The 6142-nt window shown below is 33.0% G+C and overlaps 1 long non-coding RNA gene across 1 annotated transcript; it reads left to right on the top strand.

Annotated features, from left to right (window-relative positions):
- The first annotated feature begins 2759 nt into the window (after positions 1–2759).
- On the top strand, positions 2760–4758 carry LOC117124455. The gene is made up of 2 exons (XR_004447975.1): positions 2760–2860; positions 3223–4758. It is a non-coding gene; the product is annotated as an uncharacterized LOC117124455 (long non-coding RNA).
- Positions 4759–6142: the final 1384 nt, after the last annotated feature.

Below are 6142 nucleotides of genomic sequence, written 5' to 3' on the forward strand. Positions count from 1 at the left end.
TACCATGATTCAACCTCAACCAAACACGGTTCAGCCACACACGTCATAGCAGGGCCGTAGCCACGAGAAGTGAAATGGTCCGATTGCGAGCGAAGCACGAGCCCTGATGATTGGGGCTAGGGGGCCACCAAGGGCCCCAAGTCGGGAGTTCAGGGTTCCGGGGCCATTAAACTGTAATATTATTGTAAACCATTAAACTGTAATATTATTACATTAAGCCATTAAACTGTAATATTATTAACTAAGACCAATCAACACATAACATAAAACATGTACATATCAAAATTATTATGGTTAATCTCTCCTCATCGGTGCTTGCATAAAACGTGATTTGGATCTAACATGATGATATTGATAAACAATCAAAATTCTCTGTACAGTATTATGCTAAACATTTGCAGAGTGGACTTCCTTTTGTTGAGGTCATATTAGACTGTAACATTATTATTAAAGAAGTCCATTCAACAAACAACATAAAACATATACATATCAAAGTTATTAGGTTAAAGTTGTCATTTCGGTGCATTCATAAAACGTAATTTCCTAAAATTTGGATATCTGAGATTGACAGACAAAATTCTCTATACTATATATACTAATTTAATGAGTGGACTTCCTTGATTTAAGCAATATATATGTATATTGAAATACGCTAAGTATAGTAGGTTAGAAGTTTAAAGGATAGGACTTTCATGTTGTGGACATATTAGACTGTAATAATATCATTAAAAATCATTCAACATGAAACATATCAAAATTATTAATTTAAACTTTCCACTTCGGTGCATGAATGTAACATAATTTTGGGATATATGAGATTTACTTAACATTTGAGAATGTACTAAATATAAAATCTTAAATTTTACATTTTAATCAGCAATCTATCAGAAATACTGGGATTGGTTATACTGTAAAGCCTTCAGAACCCCTGCAGTACTAAAACTGGGATCCAACAGGCAGTGAATATTCCATTTTGATTTAGTATAGATATTTTTTACATATTTTAAATTTTATTTGAATTCTTTTTATTTTGTATGATTCATATGTTATATTTTCCACAGACAGATAAATGAATGCCTGAACTGATATTTTATGGGTTTCAGATTTTACTTTCTATACAAAACAGATATCATAAATCATCTATAATTGTCTGACTGTGTGCATTGAACATTGGACGACGACGATAATGTCTCCAAATTCCCAACCGTAACTTAGGCTACGGGTCTCGCTTGACACTTCACATAAAAGGGCCTGTTAATTTATCTTGCACAGCTTCCTCATCATCATCATCATCTTCTTCATCATCATAATTATTAATTGTCCATAGCAAAGTAGGGAAAAACTACGAATTCAGAGTGTATGACATCTCATAATGCACGAAGTGTAATTCAAATCATCATCTAGAAAACAAAACCTTTTCGAATATCTAAAATTTATCTTCCAGCGACAAAACAAGCTAAGCTCTCTTCTCATGACTCTCCCAATATGGGAACCTATCTGTGCGAAAGCCAGGGTAAACTCTGGATCTACGCTTGACATGTATTTAATGCTTAAAAAAGGTATATTTACAGTATATTTATTTATAGAAAATAATGTTGCATTCTAGAACTATCAGGAATTAATGTACAGATAAAGGCTCCCGAGGGGGCATAGACACAAAAACCGCTTATCACTCAAATAACACGCATCATCTGCACTTTAGCAGCGTGTGCAAGTGACGCGTTCGCTGTAACAATGGAGCGGCTTTATTAAAACCTATTTTCTACATGATAAAACGTCTCTTTGTTATTTTTTTCAATTTCCAGACAGACCATAGTTTGCGGAACGTCATTCTAAAATGTAGGGTTGGAATATTTAAAATGCGTAGATGTGATCCCTAGCTGTTGAATCGAATCTCCCGAGTCATTCGCGTCGCTCGTTGCTGGACTTTTTCCAATTTATGAAAAATATGTTACCACACAGGACTACAATATTCTAGGGATTCTTAGTCACACACCGGGTTGGAAGTAATGTTTACAAGGGCGCCATCAGCCATCAAAGTCTGTTACTTAAAGGTAAATGTCATTTAGTCTTTATAAATTGCACAGATAGAAATTTTGAAATAGTAATGTAATCAAAAATTGGTTTAGCAACATAGTACAGTATATTGTATACCTACAGTAGTATAAAAATGTGTTGAATTGTCTTATTTTCACAGAAAGCAGCAGAAAATTAGAAACATTAATTCAGCTCGTCCATGACTAGAACATGTTGCTATAAGTGAAAATTTTTTTTTCTAGACATACTGCCTGTGTTATACTGACAAATTTGTATTTTTTTTTTGTGTTAATGTACAATAATGTATTGTTTAATTGTAAAACTCAATGCTTAAGGAAATGAAAGTTAGTGTAATACACGGCCTTTCCCTTTAATGCCCTCTCCAATTAAATACCAATTTGTTGAGACCAGTATCTGGAAATTGATCCTGTGTTGCCTAAGTAGATTAATGTGATTGGCTGCTATAAACTCTACTTCATCATTACATTATTCTCAGCCTTTCCTATCTGTATTATTATTGACTGACGTTAAAAAATATACTTTCTAAAAGCTAATTTAATGTTCTTTATGCCATAGTCAGCCTCATTAATGGTTTAACAGTTGATTATTTCAAAAAGACATGTGGCCGTGTTCACTTGTCCTTTTCAGTTAATATTGTAACAATAAAATTCAAAATATGGCATCTAGTTCTTCACAGTGTACTAATACCCTGTGTGCATTTTATGGCCCATGTGCTCACTTTCAGAAAGTAGTAGGGGTTGTCTTCCAGTGTACTTCCCAATCACCATTAGAAGGACCCCACTGGAATAGGTCTTCAGACTTTGTGGGTTATCCTTGGTGTTTACCCCAAATAAGTTCATCCATCCGGGTTTTGACCTTGCATTCCACTATGCATTATGCATATTGCAACACTTTCACTAAAACTGTTGTGTTTACAAACATTATGCTGATTTGACCATGGACACCAATAAAAATTCATTGACTAACTTTTTTGATCAGAAGTTTAATGTTTGTTTAAAACATATAAGCATCAAGTAGAATACTCAACTATGTTTTACTATACAGTAATTATAAATTATATTGACCACAACTTTTTGAAGGATGATTGTATCATAATTATACTGTAAATTATATTACAATAAATATTACAGTATCATGTATACAAATTTGATGATTATTTTTCAGATTGTCATTTAGTTCCATCTCCTGCTTCATCAATGTACTCCTTGAATGATGCCTGTTCATCGTATGAGCAAAGTTGTTTACACCAAGCTCCCCAACACAACATCAATACTCAACGAGTGACAACACCTCCATCCTATCCAGGCCAAGCCTGTCCACCATCACCTTTCAATATGACAGTAAAGTAAATGTTTTAGGTCAATAATTTCTTCTTTTTTTTCCTAATTTTTACGAAACTTTTTACATACTTTGTTAAAAGCGTGGCTCATCATTCTCTATCTAGAGAATTATAGCATTTATTATGTTTAAGTTAATATTTTCATATTTATAATAGAACCCAATTTAATATTAAACTACAGTTCTTTAACAGAGCTCAGATATTTAAGTTTTTAAGTTTATTTATTTGATCTAAATACCGTCAAACCTCAATTTGAAGCCCTGGGCTTCTTTCGAGATGGGTTTCTTTTCGAGGCTACTTTTGCAAACTAAAGAGGAGGCTTCAATTTGAGATGGGCTTCTTCTCAAGATTAAGCCCATTGGGCTTCTACTCGTGGTTTTGTGGTATATCAATACTAATTGCTTTCAATTATTGTACCACAAGACTCATTTTGTCACGATAGCTCACATATTCTTGGCAAAGGCTTATAAATTTTGCTGGTAATCAATACAAAATATTTTACTATAATTTTTGGTAAAAAAGTAACTAAATCAGCAAATTTGTATCTCATATGGGCACATCATGACTATATGGGCACATCATGACTATATATGGCCACATCATGACTATATATGGGCACATCATGACTATATATGGGCACATCATGACTGTATATGGGCATACAACAGTGTTTTGTCAAATGAAATTGCTTTGAACAATATCACATATTTTTGGATCCACACAAGGCACTGACCCCAGAGCATCACTGCTGTTCTTGTTACCAACGCAAAACTTCAAAAGCGTCTAGCATCGCCAGTTTTGAACGAACGTTCATCACTCTTTTTTTAAGTTGGACCTCAGGGTTGCCCACACACTTACAAAACAAAATAGGGGTTTGAGCAAGGACTGTACATTACTGCCATTACCACTAATAGTGCACGTTGCATGGATGGTTCGGTCGGTTTTTAAGGATGTGTTCTAATGAACTTATGTTGTGAGTTTGAATTGCATCTTGATATTCAGTTATAATTTTTTCCAATTTTAAGAAATTTTATTTTTTTCAATTTTAAAAATATTTTGATTTTGTATTAATTAAACATTCTAAATAATATTTTTTTGTTATTAGCTCTTCAAAAAAAACCCTAATGTAATAACTTGCCACCGTAATTTAAGCGTGGAGGAATGCGCGGACGAGTGAGCGGTTGCTGTTGTTTATTGTTGGTTGTTTTATTGTTGTTTATTTGTATGTTGTTGGGGAGATTTATTTTTTCTCTATAGTAATGCTTTACTGAGTTTTGACAGTTCTTGTAAATTTTACCTAATACTTTTTAAATTTAAACAGATTAAATTTTTGTGTTTTTTGATCATGGAATAAATAGGAAGAATTTGAAAAATCTACAATTGCAAATTCGATAACTAATTTGTTGTTTTGGCCCTATTGTAGTTTACCTAAATATATTTCATTTCTTTTTGTAATTTACTGTGAGAATTTCATCTGTTTCATCTGATTTTTTATGTGAATGCACTATGTATGTGCGTGTTCCATCGATATAAAGTGTTTTTTTATTAATAATAATTATTGTTATATATTGTACAAAATATATTTTTTTTTTTTAGATAGCCCACGTCAGTCATTGAACTTCAAATCAGATGTTTATAAAATCAATTTTACTGGATGTGGTTTTCTTGAATAATTCATCAGACTGTATTTCCGAGAAGGTATAAATGACAAAGTATTTATCTATTCATGTTTATTAATCTCTTTCCTGATTAGAATTTGTTCTTGCCATTGCTCAAGCTTTTCATGCTTAGACTATGTACTATAGATAACTAAAACTAAAACTAGGTTTTGCGACCCAATTTTGGGTCCCAAAACATTTTTAAAGGTCTCGAGACTGCTTCTGACTCAGTAAAGCATATTTCGAAATATAGTGAAAAATACTTCTACACAGCCGTAATACAAATGAATTAAATTAACCCATAGGTAGCTACGAAGATGAGAAAATTTATTGTCAACCCAAATCCTAGAAGAATCTGCGCCCATTGTTGCACTGTACGTCGCCAATTTCTTCAGGGATTGATAAGAATATTAAAATTAATTTGACAGGAACATAGCTCACTAATAACACGACGTGCCAGTCAACAAGTAATAGTTACACCGTGTTTAAAATGAGTTAATTCTATTCTTTTTTTTTAATTCGTTGGGGACGTGCAAGCTTCATCATATTTTTCAATTAGTCTTTACCCAGTTAACCTCGTCTAATTCAACTGCATAGGTCGAAAATTCGCCATTGTGTTCTTAAACTTTTGCATTAATAAACATTTCAAAATTACGAGTGTCGAATTATAATAGCATAGATTTTCCATAAAGAAAATAAAAAAAAAAACACCCGAAAAACAAAAACAATGCAATATGTAAGAAAACAGAAGCATTATGATTTCATTCGGCCCTTTTTAAACCCTGAATTTAATTATATCTTGTTTCACAATTCTAATCTTTTAATGTTCTTGTTTTATGTCGTTTCCTTTTCTTTGACACTGGGTAAAATAACGCATAGAGCTCAGACATAGCACAGTATCGTGCGCTCTAGAATTGGAAGACCATTACCATTATTGAGCTTGTGGCAAGTAATAGGCCAAAGTTAAGCTGCATTCACACTGGATCTACCGACATTTGGACCGCGTTTCCGATGCGTTGAATGCTAGCGTCCCTTAATCCTTAGGATATTAATCCGACTTCTGATCGGTTTGGTATGCAGTGCAGCT

Source organism: Anneissia japonica, unplaced genomic scaffold, assembly GCF_011630105.1.
Source record: "Anneissia japonica isolate Jap-2015-1 unplaced genomic scaffold, ASM1163010v1 scaffold6985_len198055_cov123, whole genome shotgun sequence".
NCBI classification, from domain to species: Eukaryota; Metazoa; Echinodermata; class Crinoidea; order Comatulida; family Comatulidae; genus Anneissia; species Anneissia japonica.